Raw genomic sequence first — 27,149 nt, forward strand, 5'->3', positions numbered from 1 at the left:
GAAAGATAATATAGGTTTTCAGTAACAGAATGTATAAGATATGTAGATTTTTTGAGAGAATTTAAAAAAAAAAAGGTTTTCCTGAAATAAGTTGGTTACTTCTGAATGGGTAAGAGAACAAAAGAAAAAACTGTAAGGAACAAGAAAAGATGTAGAAGGTTTATGAAAAGGAATCTTGACAAAACAAATTTAATGTGTGGTCAAGCTGAATAAGATTGAAATTAATTCAATTAAGTGATTTTATTTTATTATATTTATTTATTTATTTTAAAGATTTTATTGGGGAAGGGTAACAGGACTCCATTGGGGAACAGCGCACATCCCCAGGACCCTTCCCAAGTCAAACTGTTGTCCCCCCAATCTTAGTTGTTCAATCTTAGTTGTGGAGGGCGCAGCTCAGCTCCAGGTCCAGTCGCCGATGCCAGTTGCAAGGGTGCAGCCCATCATCCCTTGCAGGAGTCAAACCGGCAACCTTGTGGCTGAGAGCCCTCTGGCCCACATGGGAATTGAGCCAGCAGCCTTCTAAGAGCTCAAACCGCCTGAGCCACTGGGCTGGCCTTCAACTAAGTGATTTTAAATATCAAAAGTAAGCTGAAGCAAAATTAGAGTTTGGTTCTCTTTCTCTCTGTCAAAAGGACAAAGATTTCTTAGTTCCTGATAAGATATTATAAAAAAAAGTTTTCTGCCTAGAAAGCAAAGATTCTGTGTTTTATCAAAATAATTTTCTGTATCTGATGTTGTCTTAATCAGGTTCTTGATTACTTAAAAAAACTGAATCTTCTCAATAGTACGAAAAAAGTTTTGCTAGTAATCATAATGTTCTTTTTTTTTTTGGTCACTTTGGTTAAATGGATAATTGGCTAAATGAATTGTTTCATAATGATCTGTGATAGGCTTTTTTAGTCAAATGTCTAAAACTTTAGATATATTTGACAAACTTTCCAAAATTAAAAAATTAAAATCTTTTTTTAAATGAAAATAACTTGGAGATTTTGTCAAAAGGATCCCAGAAACATTTCAAGAAAGATCTCTTTCTTTATAAAAGGGGGAAATTAAACTAATCCGACTTATTTGAGATGCTAAAATTACATGGAAGGCATTGTCAAATAAGAAATTCAATACCTCTTGTATTTGGATAAAATACCTCTGGTGAAATAGAGATGGAACTAGATAAAATCCAGCATAAGCCCAATGGTTAAATACAGTACTGACACCTCATGGTTCTTTGCTATCCTCAGCTGGCTGCCCTCAGATATTGCTCCTCGTTCAGATTTATTCTCCAAATTGGACTTAACATTGTTAGTTATAAGAATTTTTGTTGCTATAAAACTTAGTTTTGTATAATTTGATATTTTACAGACACCAGTCGAATAATGGTTGCTCGACGTTTTGAGACGATCACTAAGGCTTAGGAGACTTCATATGAGAAAGTGAAGCAGGGCCATGTTGGGACTCCCGTAGTAGAGGCCACGCAACATCCTCAGCCTCACCTTCCCTTGACCTATAGTTTAACAATAGATCATCCTCCTGTGGCTTGAGCTCAGGAATGTCTCCTGTCCCAGTTCCTTGTTTTAGAAAATTACCCTGAAACTTATGATTAATACCCTAATGCTTATTGATCACAATCTCTATGGTTTAGCATTCTTTCCAGGCTACTCTCATTATTGTTCCAGGGTTGCTGACACCACCAGAGAACCATGTTGCCAGAGGGAAGGCTCCATGCAGACGCCTGGAACCATCACGTAGCCTCTGGAGGAACGCCCAGATTTTCCCTTAAATACTCCAAGTTGGTCTGAGAAGGTTAAGGCAGTTTTTGAAGGTGTTAACCTGCAGCCTTCTCAGATCACAGGTGCTCTGACAATAAACGCTTATCCTATAGCCCAACTCCTGTGTCAATCTATTGACTGAGCGGCGCAGGCAGCACGAGCCCTGGACTCGATTGCCGTCCAGTTTCAAAACCTCAAGAAACTAGAGAAAATATTTGCTCTTAAAGGAACGTGATGTCAAAGCCTTCCTGTGTTCTGGTGCTCTTGTTGCCCAAATGTGGCAGAAGGCTCCTAAGAAAATGAAAACCACTTTCCCTCCTTTGTGGGACATGACATACTAGGAATGAGACTTTCTGGTTATGAAGGACCAATGATGCTTTTAATAACTGATCAGTGATGCTTTCAAGGAAAGATCTTGATCAAAAGGGGGAAATGTGAAAAACAATATAAATGGAGCCACTTCAAAATGAAGCTGGAGCTGCCATCCCAGAGGAACTGCCTTGAACGTCTTACGCCTCAAACCTTTGGAATGTTAAAGCTGGGAAAAAGAATTGTTGAACTGAACTGGGCCTAAAGCAGCATTATATTGCAAACAACTGTTTGCAAAGATAACAGGAAAGCTGACATATGACTACCAAACAGAAAATTAAAGACATTCTTTAGAATTAGCATCACTATGTCAGCTCATCTGCATCTATAGAAACTCCTTCCCTCTATTCATGTAATTGTTCCCCTTCTCTTTTTCAGAAATACCCCTTGCCTTCACCTCCTAACCAGAACACTATTTGGGTGTCTGCCTGAATCATGCTTTCCAAATAACTATTCTTTTGGATCTCAAATAAATACTGTTACCTCTCACGTGGCCTCCATTCTTATGTACACAATGACTACAAGAATGGAGAAATTGAGTGATAAAAGCATTGTTTTGGGATTAATAAATTGCCTCCAAATTACTTGTGTTAAGTTTGGAAAAGGAGCAATTCCTGAAAAAGGGAAAGGATGTTGGACAGACAAAAACTAGGAATCAACACATCACCTTGTCAAAGTCCCTCTGTTTGGAATGTCCCTTTCCATCTGTGTGCATCTAAATCCTATTTGTATTTCAAGACAAAGCTCAGATCTGACATAGAATCATAGAATCTCAGTACTGGAAAGAGGCAGGACACAGGGAAATAATTTATATTGAGATCTATTATTATGTACCTGTCTGGGTGTTTAAAATTCATTCACATTAATCCTTACAGAAAACCAGAAGAATAGGTTTATTATCTCCACTTTATAGACAATGAAATCGAAGTTCAGAGAGGTTAAACAACTTGCCCATTGTCATCATACCAGCTAGTGGTAAAATGAAGACTCAAACCCAGATCTGTTGCACTTTGAAGCCCAGGCCCTTTGCATTACATTATACTACTTTAAAGTTCATCTAATCGTAATAAGCGCTGCCCAAGCTGGGGATTAAATCTTCATTGAGACACCACCATGAAGGGTTATCAGCCCAATCCTCTCCAGAAACAAAGAATTCCACACATTTCAATGCATTAAAAGTTTCTCTCAGTATTAAGCTGACATATGTCTTCTGAAACCCTTACCCATAAATACTAATACCCTTAAATCTTAATACCCTTTGGGCTCATGCATAACGAGCTAATGGGAGAAGTCTATTCTATTTTCTTTCCTACATGGGAACAGAATTTCTTCTTCAGCGCAGAGCAGCCATATCATGAAGCTGAGGAAGCAGAAGCCTGAGCCTAGTGAGTTCTGGCAGCTGCTGGGAGTTGTGGAGACTTCTAGATGGAGAAGGAAACAGATCGCAATTAGGAAGCATGTCTGGCAAATTGGCGAAAGAGATCTCAGAAGAAAGGAGCCTGAAATTCCAAAGCTGCAGTAATTTGTTATTTATTTTCTCATACTTAACAAATATTTACTTTCGTCTCTAATTTTATACTGGAAACTTCATGTTATTTTCTTTAAAGAGGATTCCAAAAATTGTATTTAGCTCTGACCAACCCTTGATTTAATCCATAATAGTCCTGTTAAATATATTTTCAATACTGTATTTATACTTCACCAGAGAAGATAAACAGATGGAAAATAGGTACAAGCAAAGATGACCAATATCATTAGTTATTAGGAGCCAATTAAGACCACAATGAGAAACTACTACACATCTATTAGAATGGCTAAAATTAAAAGTATGACACTACCAAGTGCTGATAAAGACGCATAGCAACTGAAACTCACATAGTGTTGGTGGGAATGCAAAATGAACAGCCACTGTTTGGAAACAGATTGACAGTTTCCCTTTTTCTCCCCCCTTATTAAAGATTTTATATTTTTAGAGCAGTTTTAGGTTCACACACAGTTTCTTTTAAAGTTAAACATTGTTACCATATGATCCAGCAATCCTACTCCTTGGTATTTATCTAAGAGAAATGAAAAATTTTGTTCCCACAAAAACTTGTACATAAATGTTTATGGTGGCTTTATTCATAATTACAAAGTACTGGAAACAACCCAAATGTCCTTCAGCTGGTGGAAGGCTAAATAGACTATGGTACATCACAGAATGGAATACCACTCAGCAACAAAAAGGAAGATGCAACAACATGGATGCATCGCAGATGCATTTTGGTAAGTGAAAGAGGTCACATGCAGAAAGCTACATATGTATAATTCCACTTATATGACATTCTGGAAAAGACAAATTATAGGGACGGAAGATAGATCAGAGATTGCCAGTGGCTATGGGGTTGGGGGAGATTGACAGCAAATGGGCAGCATGAAGGAATTTGGGGGGATGAAACTGTTTTGTATCTTGATTGTGGTGATGTTTACATAATTGCATACATTTGTCAAAACTCAGAACTGTACAAACAAAAGAGTAAAGTTTACTCTATGTAAAAATTTTTAAGTGAATAGTTTTTTTTCTTTAGTTCCGTATCTACAATGGCTCTCAATCTATTGGATGAAACAGAGTTTCAGTCCTCAGAGAACTTTTAGTACAGCTGGTAAAATGAAGGTGCCTGCTCTAAGAAACACTATAAGGACCACATACCTAAACATATATCAAAGATAGGGAGACAAGTACAAATGCATGTGACTTCAAAACCTGATACACACAGGTATTGGAATAAATATAACAAGGTAAATTTAGTGGGAGAAAGCTTCCTGGAAAGGATGAACAGAGGTTATAAAAATAAAATCATTCAAGTATCTGAAAGCACTTTGGAAAGGTATAAAGATTTATAAAAGCACAGATTGCATAATTTTCTTTGCATCCCCTATAAGGCCAAGCATAATATTGTGCATATTGCTGGTGTTTGGTAAATTGTTTTTTATTACTATTGTTATTACATAGGATTCATAAATAAAAGAAATTGTTCAAAAGAGTGGAAAGGCATTCAAGTCAAAGGGGCATGTCCAGAGAAGTTTCTATCAATTCCAGAGCTGCTGGCTCAGATCCCAAGGACTTATCCCTTGTTACAGGCCAAGTTTAGGGGTGGTACCTTGTAGGTTTTGATCCAGGATGGGTGAGGTCCTGCTTTTAGCAATGGCATAGTTTGCAGTTTAAGTAACTGGTATTAATTAATCTTGTGCTCCGCTTCTATACAAAGATGTGGGTTTTGATGGGTATAGGAACACAAGTGCCCACCTGCCCCGGTGGGCATACTTCCTGTGGCGGCCCCTGTGCTTGTCTTCCTCCCTGCTTGACTGCCAGGCTCAGTGCTCTGTAGAAAGCAGCCCTGATGCTATCTTGTTCTCCAGATCTGCAAGGGCCTTTTCAGCTGCAGATTGGTGACGTGACAAGTAACCTCAAAGTGGCCTGATAGCAGCTGCAGGGTGCAGAGCCACAACCTCTCCGGAAAGTCAGCATCGGGCGAGCCCACTGGGACCCACAAACCCGCTGCTGCCATGATTTGCCAGAGGAAGAAAACTGGTTAATTAACTGTTTCTACCAACCCTGCCAAGACCATAAAAGCCCTTGATTTCTCCCCACCAAAGGGTCCCTCCCCACAAGCTGCAGACCAGACAGTAAAGAATTAATTTGATTCCAATAAACCCTGTAGTCCCTTCTCCTTTAGGACAACTCCTAGCTGAACAGTTTCCCGGACACCGAACTCAACTTTTCTGTCATTTCCCTTCATCCTTAACTCTACAATCTACTAAGTTTTCATTCAAACACCTTACTCTTGCTTGACTATTGTTGCTCTAGTTTTGGTTTCTGTCATTGCAGGTTGGATCTTCATAAGTACACCTGTGTCCCATTTTAATGCGGCAGAAGGCAGGCACTGGCTTTGATTTTGTACAGAGGAATATAGTAACACGTGATTTTTTTTCAATAATAAACCATCACATGGACGGGAAAACAAGAGTCTAATGAAAAATATTTATAGCTCCTAGTCTCTCCCTCCAGCAAAGTCTCTTCCTGTATATAAGGAACTGGAAGGGGATTCCTTGAGTCACCAAGAAGTTTAGGGACTGACAGTCACCTGTTCCCTTCCACAGGTTTTCTGGGTATATAACTTCAAAATACAGTAATGAAAAGAACAGCCTTTATCTCTTTTCCCTACTTCACATGCTAAGAAATACAAGGGTTCCAAATAAATGATTCATAGATAAGAAGCCATTTCACATATATTTATATTTACTATATATTTTAATTTAGAAACGTTTTCACATTCAACGCCAAAATACAGACACTGTAACCTTACGCACTGCCCCGTTTACTCCTAGCACACTCCCCTTCTCTTCTCATGATGGGCCCTATCAACCATTAACTCTTACTTTGCCCCAGTTCTCCCAGTAAAGCTCAGGCGACTTGTCAGTCTCATCCTACTAGTTGTGGCCAGACCTGGGAGAATACCTGCTGAAGGTAGGAAGCAATATGGAAGTCTGGGGAAATTTCCCTGCCTAACCCACAGAAGAGATGTTTGAAAAGCCTACAGAGCAACTTGTGGGCTTTAAGGTCGTGCATCCTAAACAGAGGCAGCCAGCCACCCAGAGGACTATCTCCCTGGGGAATTCAATCACAAACCATGAAATGGCTCCTATGCCAGGGAAGACCAAGGCTGGTAAGAAATGGGCATTTTCTAGCCAATCAGCTTCTCCCCAGGGCTGTGGGGAAAAGTCTCTGAGAAGGAGGCTTTGGGATAAAATAGGGAGAAATGGAAAACAGCACCTGGGTTAGCTAGATGCAGAAAGAACAAGCAAGCCATCCCTGAGCTGGGAGGCTGGCCCCCCAACTATGGGATGCATAAATTAGCACCTGAACTTTGGAGGCAGTCAGTTCACACTAAGCTAACAAATCAAGGCAGTAAGGCAGGCCAGAGCTCAGATGACAACATATTTAAAGGGATGGGACAGGAAAGGCTATAGAGCTTGGGTTTATCATCCATGCTGTTGTAACACGCTCGATGCAAGGTGCAGTGTACCTCTGAGCCTCCATAGCTTCCAGGACAGCAGAAACTTCCCAGGCGATACAGATGTGGGACCTAAGTGCTCTAGGTTTAAAATTCTTGGTCCCATGTGCTTGTGAGAAGTTATTCTAACTTCATAGGACACTTTCCCATTTAGCTAGGTTTCACATGTATTCTCTATTTAATCCTTCTAACTGTGTGAGATGGCTATCTTTCCATTTTACAGAAGGCGAAGCTAAGGCTTACAGAAATTAAAGCTTATAGAGATGTAGCAACTTAACCCCAGAGACACACCTGGAAAGCAGGTCTTTAAACACCCCATCTGACGTTCTTTACATTACCCAGTGGTTTTCAAACTTTGGTTTTCAAGGCTTTCAACAATTTCATGGAGGTACTTGTGGGGTTTTGTGGGGATTCTTCCAGCAGGTCAAAAACTTTTTACAACACTGTTCAGGGATGCCTGACTTTGGTACAGCCCTTTGATTTCAAGTACCTTTGGTTTCCTCAGCAATCTACAGAGCGTTGTTAGGCCTCACCTTCCCCTGATGCTACAGTGATTAAGAAGGATAAACAATGCATAGATGGGGCCCCAGGTGCCTTGAAAATAAGCCTCACTTCTGTTAGAATTCCAGCCTCACAGGGCTGTGGTGACAGAAGTGGGCAAAGCAAAAGGAAGTCTGTTACTGATACTTCTTGCCATGGACTGATAATGCAACCGTTCATCTTCCTGTTGGAGTTTGAAGTGCTCTCACAGTTATGAATGAAATTCTCTCAGATTGGTTTTTAAAGTTCCTTTAAAGCATCTCGTTCTTAAATGAGTTCCAGTAGCTTCCTGCATCAGCAGCCTAACACGTTTCTAGAGCGACTGCTCTGAGAGAATGTGGTATACAGCCCTTGTTTCTGTTGCCGCCCACCATCTGAACTCTCTTCCTATATTTGAGGAATTCCTTACCATTTGAACTTTAGTGAAAAGCAGAGTCAGGGTCTGCTATGGAAGCGAAAGGACCACATACTTCCTCAGCACCTCTGGCAGCCAGAGTGGAGGCGTGTGATCTGAGCTTGGTCAGCTGGATGTGCCCACACGGCATTTTGACTCAGGAAATATCAAAGCAAAGAAAGAAGCAGGAAAACAGAGAATTTATTCTAGCAGCAGCAATATCCAGTTGCCACACCAGGGGTGGTGTGCAGTGTCCATTCCTGACGGTGACAGAGGCTTTATCAGACTGGCTCGACGGTAAGATCTTGGCAGTGGTCCTGGCTCCCTCGCCCCTCCTTATTTATGCCCATGTTTCAGAGCTTGAGTCTCCAGGACATTTTATGAACTATCCGACTCCTACTTCTAGTTGTTCAGGCCCAAGCTTTGACAACGCCATTTGCGTCTTCTTTGTAGCACTGGACCCAATCCACTTGGAAATTCTGGACATGGCCTGTGTCCTCACTGGCTCTCCTTGGCCCAGCTGCCATCACCCGTCGCTGGGTTACTGCAACGGCCTCTTAACAGGTCTCCCTGCTGTCACCTTTATTCCCAGACAGTCCTCTCTCCACACAGTGATTTAAAAAAAAACTCGTAAGTCAGATCCAGTCACTCCTCTGCTCAAAACCGTACCACAGCGCCTCATCTCTCAAAACAAATTCCAAACCACCTCTCCAGGTCTGTGATTGGCTCTGCCAGTACCTTTCTAGTCTGTCTATTACCACTTCCTCACCTGCTGCTCTACTCTGGCCACGCTGGCCCCCACTAGTCTTCTTCAAAATGTGGGGCACGAGCTTGTTGCTGGACCTTTAGCTTTGCTGTTCCCTCTGCCAGGAACGCTCTTCTCCAAGGTCCCCACATTACTTGCTTCCTCACTCCAATGAGGTCTCTACTTAAATGTTACTTTATCAGATAGGCTGCCTTGACCACCATCTCTAAAATAGCACGACTCTCCTCTGCCAGTTCCCCTCTTTATTCTCCTCTAACATCTGAATCATTCCTCTTTATTTTTCTGTAGCACCTGAAACATAATATCTTCATTATTTATTTATTGTCTCCCCTACTACAATGTAAGCTCCTTGAGATTAGGGATTTTGTTGTCTGCTATATCCCTCGTGCCTAGAAGAGCGCCTAGCACATAATGAGCACTTAATAAATATACATGAAGAAGGTGTGTCGACCAAATAAAATTCCATTTCTGCTTACATCAGCCATTATTGATTTCTGTTTCTTACAACTTAAACTCCTAAGAACCTTATCTGGTAGACACAGTATAGGACCCAGCACACTGGGAATCAAATTGTACTCTCATTTAGTGACGTTGGCCAAAGTCACTTAATACCCTGGGACTCAGTTTCTTTATATGTTGCCCCTTTTGCTCTAACATAATTTCACAGTTTAACAAAAAATTTCCAAGAAACAATAGAATAGTGGTTTTTCCAAATAACTTCATTCTTCAGCTTTTACAGTTAGCATTTATATGCTCTTAGAAATGAGTCACCTCTGCACATAGTTTATTGGTCTGAGATAATTCTTATATATTGCCAATGTCATTTGTTACCATTGCCACCAGTGTCACCAACATAATCATCATTAAATAAAAGTAACAAACTAAAAGATAGTGTAGGATTCAGGCTAAATAAATGCTAAAGAATTTCACAGCGGAACTGAGTTGTGAAATAGGTGGGACTGGAGCTAGGGTTCAGTGGGAGATGTTAATAGAATTAAGGTGAGCAGAGAGGTAAGGTGGTCTACAGACACTTTATACACATGAGAGCAGACTGCTATAGGTATATGATAAGAAGGTGGAATAACCAGAAGTAAGCAAGGTCCAGTTGAGTAGGGATAACCAGGCTATGCACTAGCTTCTCTTGATTTCTAGGAAAAGATTTAGATCCCACATCTTAAATCTTTCTCTCAAGCTTTTGTTCAAATTGTATCCATATCTATACCCTCAACCCATCTTGCTTCCTTCATCTTCTTGCATCCAAACACTATATAGACTTTTTTTTTTTTTTAATTCCTTTGCATCACTCATTGGCTCCTATAAAATTCTAGGACTTTTTCTCATGAACTGCTACCAAACAAAGTTTTCCGCTTCCTATGCTTATTATATGTTTTAATATATATGCTGGACTCTCAATTACTCTGATAAATTTTTGTTTTTTAGCCCAACATTTAGCCTATTAATTAGAATTTGGAATCCTAACTCTGTAGCTCAATATAGTAGGTTATAGCTACTACAGTTTGTGTCACCTGACAATTTCATAGGTATTTCTCATCGGTCTTTATCCATGTTGTTGAATAATATATTGAATGAGGTAAGGTCTGGCCCTTTGGAAATCTTTCTCCGAGTTGAAATTGATCTTATCAGTACTTGGGTTTAACTTTTCAGTAACCAATAAATAAATTCACCCAAATGAAGAGATTGTGGTTTAATAAATAGAGCAATGTACTGAGATTCCTATGAACAGGCTTCTGACAGAGTTTGCCCTGACCTTGTCAAGTCAATTAACTTCTCTTGAACTCATTTAGAAAATGAGAGGGCTACACTAAACTTATTTCCTGTTCCAAAGTTCAAGGATTCTATCATCCCCATAAAAATGGACAATATTGCACTATTTCTTTAAGTATCCATTTTTCTCTCTCAAAGACAGTGCAATAATATTTCTGTTTGGTCCAATTAATGGTATTTCAGCAAAGGTGAGTCTCACAATATTCTCAAGAATAGAGAGTCCAATTTTGATGATTCATTCCACAAACATTTGTTGAGTTCATACTGTGTCAAGCATTATACTAAGGGGCTTCTAAAATAAATCAACAATAAAAAACAAAGTTAATTACCAAGTAAACTCTGCATTCCCAAATTTGCCTCCTGCTCATTGATTTTGTATCTGTGCAGCATTGTGAAAGTAAATCTGACTACTTTCCATTGACACTAGCCATTGTAGTTTCCACAGCATCAATATTTATGCATTTTATTAAAAGAACTATGTTTTGTCCCTGAATTCTCTGAGATATTCTCTCATTCCCTGTGAGGCCATATGCAATTAATCATGTACTTCATTCTATTTTTCCAGTGTTTCTTCTGGGATCTTTAGGGAAATAGGAATGATATCAGTTAGGATTTGACCAGGGAAGCAGACCACGATGAGTGATACAGAATAAGGATTTATTATAGGGATTAGGTCTTTTACAATCACGGGAGCTATTTAAGCAGTCCATGTAAATCTGTTGGTTCTGCGTGTGATGCAGCCCCGGAAGTCAGCCAGGCCAGCAGTTAGAAAGGAAAGATAGAGAGATAAAGGACAAAGTGGCACCCCTGAGGACAAACTGGAACTCTGTATGTCTCTTTATCACTCCTACTACTCTAAACGCTGCAGGCGATCTGCAGAATAAGCTGGTGTTCCTCAGCACAGAGCCGTACATGCGCATGGCCCAGAATTTGGAGAACATAAAGGAAGAGATCCAGTGGGAGATGACTTCTGCTCCAAACCAACAAAATGAGCCATTAGATAACTAAAAATATGAGAGCTACGTCTGCCCTACGCTGACCTTCAGAGCACAAAATTGGCTACTACTTCGCTTTTACCTTCAAAATCTCATGCAAATTTCTCTTGTGCATAATTCTAACCAAGAAGCACACAGGGACAGAAATTATGGGAAATGTAGTTCCAGCTTAGCTACTGTGGACACAGTGCAAAGCCCTCATACGAATCAATACAAAACTGATGGCTCTGACAAACTTTTCCTCTCTTATTCTTCAAAGCCTTTTGAGTATTCATCTCCAAGTTTCATGCTATTGTACTTAGTTCTATTATCAGCTTGGGAGCCAAAAAAACAAAAACAAAAACAAAAACAAAACTCTATGAAAAAATGTCAAATATCTTTACAGAGAAAATTCTAAAACTTTTTTTAAGAGGTAAAATAAAACCAAATAAAAATATACTATATTCATGGATGGGAAGTCTCAATATTAAAATTTAAAAAGAAAGTAAGTCATGCCCAAATTAATCTAAAAATTCAATGAAATTCCAAACAAAATTCCAATAGATTTGTTATGTAGAACCTGTACTTCCATGAAAGAGTAAAGGGCCAAGAATAGTCAGGACAATTATAAATAACAAAGTAGAGGGACTTATTCTCCCAGATATCAAGAATTATAGGTGGTTGCCAGAGGTGGGGAGTGGGGTGGGTGAAATGGGTTAAGGAGATCAAAATGTACAAACTTCCAGTTATAAAATAAATAAATCATGGGGATAAAAAAATTATAATAAAGACATAATATTAAACATCATGCTAATAGTACAGGATTGTAAAGGTTGCTAGTAAACCAGAATAGAGAGCTAGGCACAGACACATACAAATATGACCAAGGTGCATTTTAAATTTTGCAGCAAAAAAAAGTTGAAAAATATTAGAATAATCAATAATTCATAATTGAAAATTTATAATAGATCTCTATTTTATATCATGTACAAAAAGAAAAATCCAGATAGATCAAAATTTTAACATTTTTAGAAAAGAATATTGGAGAATTTTTTCTATGACAGAAAAAAATCTTAGAAAAATGAACAATTATTTTGATAGTATTATAACTTAAAACTTCTATAAAACAAGACCACCATCAATAGAGAAATAAGTGACAGGCTAAGAGAATATAACTCCAATAACTATAACTGACAAGGCGTTAATATTTAGGATATACAAAGAATCTCTACAACACAAGAAGAAAATGAAGAATAACTTAGTAAAAAAATCGGCAAAAGATATGAACAAGCAATTCATAAAAGAGCTCAAATAGCCAACAAGCACAAGAAAAGAAACTGAACTTCTCTCGTAGTATGAGAAATGCAAATTAAAACAACAGATTTCATTCATATTCATCAGACCAAAAAATCATTTAAAAGTCTACAAAAGCAAGTATTGGTGAGGATGTGAAGAACTAGAAACTTATACACTGCTAGGAGGAGGTAAACTGGTACAACAACTTTGAGGACTGATTTGGCAATATTAACTAATAAAGTTAGAGATGCACATAACATATGACCCAACAACTCTACCCCTAGAGAGCTCTTGTATGCATGTGCAATGAGAAATGTATAAGAATATTTATTGCAGCACTGATGTAACACTGAAATTGGTAACAATCTAAATGTTCATCAATAGGTAACTAAACAAATATAAACTGAGGTATATTCATCCAGCAAAAAATATTCAATAGTTAAAATGAACGTACTAGAGTTCGCGAATTCATCCTAGAAAAAGTGCTACACACCTCATTGCTGAATATTACTACGGTCACCTTCGAAGGACTCCCTTTGGGAAGCTATGCACCGATGTCAGCACCTAGTCCACCCTTCAAAGCAATTTTGGAACTCTTTTTCTGGAATGGCCATCAGAGCTGTTGTCGTATTACCCTTGATGTCCTGAATGTCATTAAAATATTTTCCTTTCAATATTTCCTTTATCTTTGGGTAAAGAAAGAAGTCATTGGGGGCCAGATCAGGTGAGTAGGGTGGGTGTTCCAATGCAGTTATTTGTTTACTGGCTAAAAACTCCCTCACAGACAGTGCCATGTGAGCTGGTGCATTGTCGTGATGCAAGAGCCATGAATTGTTGGTGAAAAGTTCAGCTCATTTTCATCTAACTTTTTCATGCAGCCTTTTCAGCACTTCCAAATAGTAAACTTGGTTAACTATTAACTAAAATTTGTCCATTTGGTACAAATTCATAATCAATAATCCCTCTGATATCAAAAAAAGGTTAGCAACAACATTTTGACTCGATTTGGACCGACGGAATTTTTTTGGTCGCGGAGAATTGGCAGGTTTTCATTGTGCTCTTCGACGCTCTGTTTCAGGGTTGTACTGGTACACCCATGTTTTATCACCAGTGATAACACAGCCCAAAACATCATCTTGCCTCTTCAAAAGGTCTTGTCAAACTTAGACTCTCCTTTGCTTTTGTTCATTGGTGAGCTCCTTCGGGACCATTTTTGCACACACCTTTCTCATGCCAGGATTTTCAGTTAAGATTTTCCTAACTGTTTCTCTATCATTGTTTACTTGATCTACTATGCTTTTCACAGTCAGCCACCGTTTTGACACTCAATTCAATGAATTTTTGCAATGTTTTTGTCAGTTCTGCTCGTTACTGGCCATGCTGACCTCTCTTCATCAGTGGCGCATTCTCTCCCCTCAGGAAAATGTTGAATCCATTTGTACACTGCCATTTTCTTCATGGTATTATCCTCATAAACTTGGAATAACATGTCCCTGATTTCACTTCCACTCTTGCCAAGCTTGACAAGAAATGTAATGTTTGTTCATTGCTCTAATTCAAGCTCAGACGTTCTCACGACGGCACACAGAAACACTCAACAGGGGCCGGCCCGGTGGCTCAGGCAGTTAGAGCTCCATGCTCCTAACTCCGAAGGCTACTGGTTCGATTCCCACATGGGCCAGTGGGCTCTCAACCACAAGGTTGCCAGTTCAATTCCTCGACTCCCGCAAGGGATGGTGGGCTCCGCCCCCTGTAACTAAGATTGAACACGGCCACCTTGAGCTGAGCTGCCTCCCGAATGGCTCAGTTGGTTGGAGTGCGTCCTCTCAACCACAAGGTTGCTGGTTCGACTCCCGCAAGGGATGGTGGGCTGCGCCCCCTGCAACTAGGAATGGCAACTGGACCTGGAGCTGAGCTGCACCCTCCACAACTAAGACTGAAAGTACAACAACTTGAAGCTGAACGGCACCCTCCACAACTAAGATTGAAAGGACAACAACTTGACTTGGAAAAAATGTCTGGAAGTACACACTGTTCCCCAATAAAGTCCTGTTCCCCTTCCCCAATAAAATCTTTAAAAAAAAACAAAAACACTCAATAATAATGAATGCCACTCAGCAAGACACCGCCACATGTCGATACAAACACAGCTGTGAGACACTGATATACCAAGGTTATGAAACCTCACTGAGCTGTTTGTACAGTGCTGCCAATGTGAGCGCATGGTGGCAAGTTTGTGAACTTAACTGTCAAACCTCATAAAGGCATATATGAAAATGATGCACAACTGGGGAAAAAGAGGGTATAAAGTGAGTTCAACTATGTACGTATGGTAATGTTTAATTTCTTAAAAAAAAAGAAAATCTGAAGCAAACATGGCCAAATGTTAAGATTTGACAAGCTGGTTGATGGATACATTATTTTAAATTCTCACTATATGTGCCTGTTTTCTTGAAATAGTTTGTAATTTAAGAGAAAGGAAGGGAGGGAGGGGGACAAAAAGGAGGGAGAGATAACAATTCCAATATCTGCACCCCATTTCCTACTTAATGCCACAATTCTGCTGCTCTTTTCTTCACAGTAGTGCAATAAGGTAGAGAGGAAAATGTCCTATTTTTCAAAGATTTGAGTTCTGATCCTAACTTTGTTCCTTCTGACTTGCATGACCTTACTCAAGTCACACAATTCAAAAGGTACAGAGCTAGGATTATTTGAATTAGTACTGAATTGGTTTCCTTACTGCAAAGAGGAAAAAAGTAAACCCAGCTCACAAAGTGGTTGTGAAGATTACCTGAAACCGTTTATATAAAATAAGTAACAGAGTGCCTTTTTAGACACGTGATAAATGCAGAATGAATGGGAGAGTTCCTTCACTAGTTTCCAACTTCCAGCTCTTCTTGTCCCCTAACCTCAGCCTGTTTTATGTTAAAAGGCATGAATTGTCTTGGTTTTCTCATAAACCTTTACATTTTTCCTGACGCTCCTAAAAGGTAAGGGCAGGTTTTATTTTTCCCACATTCTGTAGATGGGGAAATTAAAGCCCTTAAAATTGAAGGATCTAGCCAAAGTTACACAAGGTTTTCACGAAAGAGCTGGGACTGAAATAGAATTCTTTTGATTCTTGGTCTGCTAACCACTCTGTCATACTATTAAAAAAACAAAAACAAAAACAAAAACAAAAACAGGGACCTGCCTGGTGGCTCAAGTGGTTGGATCGCCTGCTCCTAACACCAGTGTCGCCGGTTCGATTCCCACATAGACCAGTGAACTGCGCCCTCTACAGCTAAGATTGTGAACAATGGCTCTCCGAGGGGCGTGCAAGGCTCATAATCCCAGCATGGGCCAGGGAGCTGTGTCCTACACAACTAGACAGAAACGACGGCTTGAAGTGGAGTGGGGGGGAGGTGGAAGAAGAGGAAGAATAAAAAAGGAAAGCAGTGATATCAATATTAATGTTAGATAAAGTAAAACTTATGGCAAAAAAACACTTAAGGCAGGTGGAGTTATTGTATATAATAAAGATAATAATGAAAATACAATAAGGAATAGATATGACTAACATGGCAGCTAAATATATAATGTAGATTCTAATGATAGGCTTCTAAATGATAGGCTTCTAAAATGATAAAACTACAATTACAATGGGAGATTTTAATTCTCTAATACCAATGACAGATTAAACAGATACTATATAAAAGCATGGAGGAAATAAACAACATAATTCATAATGTAGAACATTATTCCAGATTTTATATTCTACAAAAAATGGTTACACATGTTCATGTATAAAAATTGGGCATCCTAGGTTATGGAGAAAAACCTCATTAAAGACAATAAAGGAAAACATTTTATGGGCCATATTTTCTGTTCACAATTAAATGCTAATGGCATAAATTGTATTCTTATAAATAGTCCCCAATCACCAATAAAATAAACAAGTGTCCATAAATTAGAACTTGGACAAAAAGAAAGAGAAAATGTGAAAAGAGACTGCTTTGTAGGCTATAAAACTGTATAGAAAATATTAGTAATTATTATTAGTTACATATTTTAAAATAATAAGAAAATGCCGGCCTACATAAAGTTTTGTGATAAAGTCAAAGCAATGATTGGAGGAAAATATACAGTTTGAAACATTATATTTGTTGAGCGAGAAAAAAATTATGTAAAAAGCAACAACAAAATCCTTGAAAGTAAATAGAAGAATGGGAATAATTAAGACTAAAACAAAGTTAATTAGAAAATAAAAAGAATTTGATTATGCAAACATTATGAAACAGACAAGCCTCCAGCCAAACATAGTGCACTAGAAGATAGATCTGAAAAAATTATACAGAACAAATAGAAAGATGACAAATGTGAAAAAGACAATGGAGGATATAGTGCAAGAATCTAACAAATCACTATTCAAAGTTCCAGAATAAGGAAAGAAAATGGGGCAAAGGCAATAATTGAAGAAATAATGGACAACAATGTTTTAGAACTAAACAAAGAATTCAATCACAGATAAAAGAATCCAATGAACTGCAAGCAAAATAAGTAAAAAGAAAGTTATACCCAGAGACCTACAACAGGGAAAGTACAAAACAAAAGCAAAAAAAAAGACATTTGAGGCAACCATTAAAAAAAGAGAGATTACCCTCACGTGTCATAATTAGAATGACAGATGACTTTATCAATAGCAACAACTGAAGACAGAAGTTAGTGAAGTAATATTTTTAAAGTGTTTATAATGTGCTGAAATCAGTAAATAAAATTCTGTGACCAGTGAAAATGTCTTTTAAAAATGAAGCCAGGGCCGGCCCAGTGCCTCAGGCGGTTGGAGCTCCGTGCTCCTAACTCCAAAGGCTGCCGGTTCGATTCCCACATGGGCCAGTGAGCTCTCAACCACAAGGTTGCCGGTTCAACTCCTCGAATTCTGCAAGGGATGGTGGGCTTGGCCCCCTGCAAGTAAGATTGAACACGGCACCTTGAGCTGAGATGCCTCCCAGATGGCTCAGTTGGTTGGAGCGCGTCCTCTCAACCACAAGGTTGCTGGTTCGACTCCCGCAAGGGATGGTAGGCTGTGCCCCCTGCAACTGGCAGCGGCAACTGGACCTGTAGCTGAGCTGTGCCCTCCACAACTAAGACTGAAAGGACAACAACTTGACTTGGAAAAAAAAAAAAGTCCTGGAAGTGCACACATACCCCAATAAAGTCCTGTTCCCCTTCCCCAATAAAAAATCTTAAAAAAAAAAAAAAAAAAAGAAGCCTAAATAAAGAAAAATTTTTAACACAGTTTACCACCACAGATCTTCATGAAAGGAAATTCTAGAATGTGTACTTCAGACAGAAACAAAGTGATCTGAACAGATGGATCGTCTAAGATGAAAAAATAACTAAGAATAAAATGATATACACATAGTAAATCCAAACAAACACTAGACACATAGAACTATAATGATAACAATTCCTTATGAAATTAAGAAAGACAAGATAAAGTTAAAATATAAGACAGCATTAACATATAAAATTGGAAGGGAGTGATTGGAGTTGAAATGTTCTAAGTTCTTTTGTATTGTTGAAGAGGCGTTTAAAGATTCTAATTAACTATAAATTTTTCATTTATCTCTTCATATTATTTTCCTTTAAATTCTTGAGTATATTTAAAATAACTTCTAAATTTTCTGCACTAATCCCATCATCTGTGTCATTTCTGGATCTGTTTCCATTGACTAATTTTTCTCCTGGTTATAGGTCATATTTTCCTGCTACTTTGCATATTACTAATTTGTAACTGAATGCAGGACATAGTGAATGGTTCAGTGTTGAGTGATAGATTTTGTAGCCTTCTTTTAAAGAAGGCTAATTTTTTAAGGTTTAATTTTGTTTTAGCTGGCAGTTAAATTACTTGAGGATTACCTTGACTGTTTCAAGATTTGTTTTAAAGTATTATTAGAGTGGGTTTAGAGTAGCCATTATTCTAGGACTAATTTAGTCCTACTAAGTAAGGCTTGACCATTCTGGAATCTCTATTGACTGTCCCAGGTGTTTAAAACTTCTCTCTTTTCTGGCTCATTGGAATTCAAATGTCTCCCAATTCTATGTGTGCTCTGGAATTTTCACCTTATTGCCCCTCAGTAGTTCTTTTCCTAGCTTCAAAGAGTTTTATCCTATGAATGTACAGATTGGTATTCAGTACAAACAAACAAACAAACAAACAAACAAACCAACAAACAAACCCAGTGCAGATTTCTAGAAATCATTCTCTATGTAGCTGTCTCTTCTTCTCTGGTACTCTGCTACATGAATTTCAATTGCCTCAACTTCTCCAAATTCTAACATCTGTCTCCGCAACTCAACAAATCCACTGTAGTCTCATTGGGTACTCCCTTCCTGGGTCATGATCCAGAAGTACCTCCAAACTGAAAGACAGGCTGATCACAAGATTTGTTTGTTTCTGTGCTTTAAGGGATCATAATCCTTTGCTGCCTGTTGATCAATGTGGAAAATAGCTTATTTCATATGTTTTGTCCACATTTCTGGTGGTTTGTGGTATATATAGGGAAGGGGCCGTTCTAGTACTAGTTATTCTGTCATGGCCAGATCATGATTCACTGTAGACTATGAGAACTTAGGAATGCATGTTAAACTTTCTAAAAACAAAAGAATACATAGTACATATTTGTGGTAGATTGCAAAATGACCACAAATTCTCCCCCAAAGAGATGAAGTCTATTTCTCTGCTCCTTAAATCTGGGTTAGTTATGTAATTTGCTTCTGACTTTAGCAAATGAGAAGAAAGCAAAGTAATGAAGTGTTTGTGTATTGGCACTCACTCACTAGGAGCTCTTAGAACTTCTAGTTGCCACAGAAAGAAGTTTAAGCTGCACAAGAGAGATGTGGCCCAGTCAATAGTCACCCCTATTGCTCTGTTCAACAGCCTACCAACCACCAGAAATGAGTGAGATCATCCTAGACCATCTAACTACCAACCAATCTGCCAAATGGCCACAGATGCAGAGATCCATTGAACTGACCTAGACTGGAAGCATGGTCCAGATGGCTCAGTAATTGTGAGCCAAACAAATGGTTATTGTTTTAAGCCACTGAGTTTTGTTGTTATTGCTGGTTTTTTTCTTTTTGGTTTTTTTTTTGGAGAGGAGAAATTGTTGTACAGCAAGAGCTAATTTTATATACACCTCAAAGACTAGAGGTAAAAAATAGAGTGAAAAAACAAAACTCAGTAAAAGACAACAAAGGCAAGGGACAAAAAAATAGAAGACAGGACAAAAAGAAAACACTAAATGACAAAAACAAAATCCTAATTATAATAATAACTATAGTAACTATAAAAAATGTAAGTGGACTAAAGATACAGCTAAAAATCAGAAACTGCCAGACTGGATTTTTTTTTTTTTTTTTAAGATATCTATATGTGATGTACTATAGACACACCTAAAACAAGATGTTTAAGTTACAATTAAAAAGATTGAAATTAACAAATACATTTTAAAATAACTCATGAGTAAAGAAATCATAATTAGAAAAATAAAAGAACAATAGCATAAACATTGTATACCAAAACTTGTGGTATACAGCTAAAGATGTACTTTGAGGAAAATTTATAGCCTTAAATGGTTATCAAAAGAAAGAAAACAGACTAATAATTATTAAGTTAAACTTTCATCTTAAGAAGTTGGAAACAAAAGAGCAAAATAAACCCAAAGAGAATAGAAGGAAGAAAAAAGTAAAGATAAGAATGGAAATATACTATAAACATATAATAGGGAGAATGAAAAAAATCAAAATGGCTAATGAAACTGACAAATTGCTGATGAAATTGATCAAAAAAGAGCAGTGACACAAATGATATTATGAATGAAATGGTATATAACTATAAAAGCTGCATACATTAAAATACAGCAAACAATTTAATGCCAAGAAGTTAAAAAAGATGAAAAAAAGTCCAGAAAGTAAAACTTATAAAAACTGACTCAAGAAGAAATAGAACACTTACATTATCTTATAATCATTAAAGAAATACTACAGTAATTTCAAATCTTCTAACAAAGAAAACTCAAGGCTATGATGGCTTTACCAGGAAGTTCTACCAACATTCAAGGGACAGTCCCAAACTTAAACTATTTTAAAGTACAAAAAATGTAAACTCTCTACCCCATTTTATAAATCTAATATAATTATGATACCAAAACATGACAGGAGAAGTATAAGAAAGGAAATTCATAAACTAATTTCATTTGTGAGTATAGGTTAAATATCCTAAATAAAAGCAATACATGATCACCTCACACTGAAATATATTTCAGGTGGATTAAAGATTCTAATTATAAAATATAAAACCATAAGAATGCTAGAAGAAAAAACATGAAAACATTTTTATCCTTAAACATGGCACAGAATCTAGAATATAATAGGAAAAGAATATTAGATTTAACTATGCAAATTTTAAAAATTCTGTATAGTAAAAAATATCATAAATAAAATTGAAAGATGACTATCCAACTAGGAGAAAATATCTGCAATAAAAAAGCTTCTACGAATCATTGAGAAAAATAAAATCAATAAAAATAATACAAACAGGTAATTCACAGAAGAAATATACATATAAAATAAAGGTATAAAATAGTATACTATACTGACAATTCTTGGTAGACTGCAAGCATAATACAGTTGATCCTTGGGGATTTGAACTGCATGGGTCCACTTATATGCAGATTTTTTTCAATAAATATACAGTCGGCCCTCTATATCCCCAGATCCATTGATTCAACTAACCAGATGAGGAACAATATTTTCCATCTGCAGTTGGGAATTGCTTATGCAGTAGGCCAACTTAAATTATATATGGATTTTCAGCTGTGGGACAGGGGTGGGCATGCTTAACCCTCGTGTTGTTCAAGGATCAACTGTACAAATGATGGATGTACAAATATGTTAACACACTACATTATTTATGCCACCACAACTATTCTTTGTTTATTTAATATGAATAAAACCATACTCATTCCTCTATCTCTTTCAGTTTCTTTTGCTGGCTCTTCTGCCTGCCTCTTAACCTTCCCTTTTTCTCATTCCATACTTTTTCCTACAAGGTGTTTACCCCTTTCCATGGTTTCTACTATGCCTAATGAAATTGTACTTGTTCTTCGATAATAATAGCTATCACTTTCAATACTTACTATGTGTCTCCTAAGTGCTTTACTTTTACCTCATATTGATGAGGAACTTAGGACACAGGGCACTTAACTAACATGCACAAGTGATAAGCTAGGACTGGATTTGAGTGCAGAGTCTGTGTTCTTAATCACACAACTATGTGTAGAAAACACCACTTTTGGCCAGCCCGGTGGCTCAGGTGGTTGGAGCGCCATGCTCCTAATGAAGTCTTCCGGTTGGATTCCCACATGGGCCAGTGAGTTGCGCCCTCTACAGCTAAGATTGTGAACGATGGCTCTCCCTGGAGCTGGGCTGCTGTGAGCAGACGGAGGTTGGCGTGAGCTGCTGTGTGCTGCTGCGGGCTACTGTGTGCCACCATGAATGGCAGGTGGCCAGCGTGAGTGGCCAGCAGCCAGCTGCTGTGTGCTGCCGTAGGCTACCGTGTGCCACAATGAGTGGCTGGTGGCCAGTGTGAGTGGGCGGCAGTGAGTTGCTGTGTGCTGCTGTGAGCTACCGTGTGCTGCCATGAGTGGCCGTGGCCAGCATGAGTGGCCGGCAGCCAGCTTGAGTGGCTGGCAGTGAGCTGCTGTGTGCTGCTGTAGGCTACTGAATGCTGCCGTGAGTGGCCAGGAGCTAGCGTGAGTGGCCGGCAGCCATCATGAGCGGCCGGCAGATGGCGAGAGCTGCTGTCAGCTGCTGTGAGCAGCCTACCGACGACGGGCAACCGACTGCCCAGCTGTGGGGAACACAAGGCTCATAGTAACAGCATGGGCCAGGGAGCTGTCCTACACAACTAGACTGAGAAACAACAGCTTGAACTGGAGGAGAGGGGGAGGCAGAAGAAAAGGGGGGGGGAAGAAAACACCACTTCCTCTGAAAAGCTATCTCTTATTTTCTCGAAGAAGAAATAATTTAATTCCTCCCTCATGTCATCAAAATACTCTGATTTAAGCAAGTAGAGTCAGTGCTGGAATTCAAACTCAGGTGTACCTTTTACCACTTCACTACACAGAAAAGGAACAGGGAGGTAAGAGAAATTGGACAGATCCAATAAAATCCTGCATTAAGACCTTTTGTGTATGGATCTCGAGAGGCTGATGACACGCCACACTTTTGCAGCTGTGTGGGGGAAGGAAGGCTCTGGTTGGGCTATTTAGGAAGTAAGAATTGAGAGTCTCAGTCTATTCAGTTAATCCCTCAATTATGGGGATTTATAGTAAGCGAGCCATGAAAAAAACCTCAAGCACTTGTGCTCAGTAATAGCAGGAACTTAGTAGAATCAGGTGGCCTCTCAGAAACAAAAATCAAAGGCAAGAAGACACCTGGGGCAGTCAAGGACTTTGGGAATTGCCCCTCTGGGACCTTGCCACTTTGAGCATGCTTCAGCCACTCATCACATGTCTAATCCATTCCCCTCTTGCTAAGAGGTCCTTGATTCTTTCCTTCCACTCTCTGCCCTAGAACTCCTACTCATGGTGAATGTTTTCCCATGACTTTAGGTTCTCGTGACTTTTCATGGCCACCATTACACATTACATCATAAGGAGCCAGGTTTGGGAAGGAATATCATGAATCTTGTTTCAGACGTCTTGAGTTTGAGGTCCTAATAGGCCATCCAAGAGATGGCCAAATTGGTCAATTTAGCCGCCTGGGCCAATGTGAAGCTCTCCCATCTCCATCTATGGTCTGGGGCATAGAGAGCAATTCTGAGCTAGAGATGGGGACTTAGGAGTCATTGGCCCTAGATGGCAACTGCTCTAAACTAATTGAAACTCAGGGTTCTCTTTATGTTCCCTCATTTTGTGCTTGTTTAGGGTTCTCATACTCAGCTTATGAGGCAGCATAGTAGAGTTGCATGGTTTTTGCAATTAGAACAAATAAATCCCTGCTGAGCAACTTACTAGTTATATGAACCAAGGAAATTCATTTAATGTTTTTGAGCCTCTGTTTCCTCATCACTAAAATGGAGTCACTATTTGAGGATTTTTTTAAAATGAGGATTTGTAAAGAGGAAACTAAGGAGACATGACAACTAAATGCAATGTGGTATCCTGCATTAGGTTCCAGAACTGAAAAAGGACATTGTTGGGGAAACTGGTGAAATTCTTAGTTTTGACAAATATACCTGGTGTATAATATGTTAACACTAGGCAAGGCTGGGTGAAGAGTATACAAGAACCCTCTGCTGTTTTTGTAACTTTTCTTTAAATCTAAAATTATTCCAAAATAAAGTTAATTTTAAAATATAATAAAATAAATGTGTGTGTGTTTGTGTGTGTGTATGACATACTTAAATGTCCTAGTTCTAGCTCCATTTGTTGAGAGTCTAGAAGCAGTGACACCCCAGTAGCAATGAGCACACATGAGTCCAGATCTTGGTTTCTAAATACCATTCTTCAATAAAAAGAACCAGGGTTCTTTGAAGAAATGGTTGATTCCAGGGCTGGGACAAGGACAATACAAGATGGTCCCAGAGCATCTTTTAGTACTGAAAGTAAGAAAGCACTCAAAGGACAAAACAATGGGGGCATAGCAAAAGGACACAGGAGCCAACTGGAAAAGCTCCCAATGACCAAAGCTGGAACAATTTGTGCAAAAAAGTAAATAATACAGCATTGGATTATAACCCAAAGCATAATATAAATATTCATGAATGTATATGGATATAAATAAATGATTGAATAAACAAAGGAGAAGGCACAAATCTTCCTTACAGAAGAATTCCAAATAATATATGAAGATATTTCCCCCCTCCAAGAGGTGGAGTATAATACCCTCACCTTGGGTGTAGGCTGCACTTAGTCACTTTTTTCCAAAGAATAGAGTATGAAAAGGGAAAAATAGTAACTTAGCAGAGGAGAGACCTGGCAGACACTACCCTAACCAAGTGCTGAAGGTTAATACCAGCATTAAGTCTTAACGTGTGCCCCTGATATGATGCAATGAGAAGGGTGCTTCACGTCTGTGATATTCTTTCCAAAAATCCATAGCCTAGTCCAATCATTAGTAAAACAAATTTGTAGGACATTCTACAAATACTTGACCAATATTCTCAAAATTGTGAAGGTCTGTCACCCCAATAAATTTAATAAAATAAAAGTTAAAAAAAAATTGTCAAGGTCACAAAAAACAAGGAAGATTGAGAAACTGTCACAGAAAAGAGGAGAATAGGAGACATAATGACAAATTCAATGTGACATCCTGGATTTTATCCTGTAGCAGAAAAAGGACATTATTTTGAAGAAAAATTGTGAAATATGAATAAAGTCTGGAATTTAGCTAATAGTAATATACCAATGTTAATCTTTTAATTTTGAAAAATGTACCATGGCTATCAAAGGTATTAACATTAGGGAAGACTAATTGAAGGCATATATTAGGTTGGTGAAAAAGTAATTGTGGTCTAAAAGGTGAAAAACAATTGCAAGAACCGCAATTACTTTTGCATGAACCTAATAGAAACTGCACTAGCTTTGCAACTTTTGTACAAATCTAAAATTGTCCCAAAATTTTTACATTTTTACATTTATTAAAAAGAAATCATCAAGAAATTTAAAATGTTCCAAAATTTTTACATTTTTATATTTTTACCTTTATTAAAAAGAAATCATCAAGAAATTTCAAATGTCCATATTATATCCTTTCTTCCTAAAAAAAGATGGCAAACTATAAATTTGATTTATTAGGCATATATGGCATAACTGGCAATCTTAAGAAAAAGAATAACACTGGAGGTATCACACTCCCTGACTTTAGCTTGTACTACAGGGCTACAATAATCAAAACAGCATGGTATTGGCAGAAAAACAGACATGTAGACCAATGGAATAGAATTGAGAACTCAGAAATAAATATAGACACACAAATATGGACGGATAATTTTTGACAAAGAAGCTACAGACATACAATGGAGCAAAGACAGCCTCTTCAATAAATGTTGCTGGGAGAATAGGATAGCAACGTGCAAAAGAATGAAACTGGACTGCTGTCTGTCACCATGTACCAAAATTAATTCAAAATGGATCAAAGACTTAAGCATAAGACGTGACACAATAAACTACATAGAAGAAAACATAGGTACTAAACTTATGGACTTTGGGTTCAAAGAGCATTTTATGAATTTGACTCCAAAGGCAATGGAAGTAAAAGCTAAAATAAACAAATGGGACTATATGAAACTTAAATGCTTCTGCACAGCAAAAGAAACCATCGACAAAATAAAGAGGCAACCAACAGAATGGGAGAAGATTTTTGCAAACAGTGCCTCCGATAAGGGGCTAATATCCAAAATATACAAGGACCTCATGAAACTCAACAACAAAAAAACAAACAACCCAATTGAAAAATGGGCAGACGACCTGAAGAGACATTTCTCCAAAGAGGACATACAAATGGCAAATAGACATATGAAAAAATGCTCAACATCACTAATCATCAGAGAAATGCAAATAAAAACCACAATGAGATATCACCTCACCCCAGTCAGAATGGCTATCATCAACAAGACAAATAGTAACAAGTGTTGGAGAGGCTGTGGAGAAAAAGGAACCCTCATACACTGTTGGTGGGAATGCAGACTGGGGCAGCCGTTATGGAAGGCAGTGTGGAGGTTCCTCAAAAAACTACCAATAGAATGACCGTATGACCCAGCAATCCCTCTCCTGGGTATCTACCCAAAAAATCTGAAAACATTTATACATAAAGACACGTGTGCTCCAATGTTCATTGCAGCTTTGTTTATGGTGGCCAAGACATGGAAACAACCAAAATGTCCTTCGATAGATGAATGGATAAAGAAGTTGTGGTATATATACACCATGGAATACTATTCAGCGCTAAGAAAAGATGATATAGGAACATTTGTGACAACATGGATGGATCTAGAGAGTGTAATGCTGAGCGAAATAAGTCAGACAGAAAAAGCAGAGAACCATGTGATTTCACTGATATGTGGTATATAAACCAAAAACAACAAAAGAACAAGACAAACAAATGAGAAACAGAAACTCATAGACACAGACAATAGTTTAGTGGTTACCAGAGGGT

Source organism: Rhinolophus sinicus, chromosome 11 (genome assembly GCF_057876585.1).
Source record: "Rhinolophus sinicus isolate RSI-liver-muscle chromosome 11, RSI-T2T, whole genome shotgun sequence".
In the NCBI taxonomy this organism is placed as follows: domain Eukaryota; kingdom Metazoa; phylum Chordata; class Mammalia; order Chiroptera; family Rhinolophidae; genus Rhinolophus; species Rhinolophus sinicus.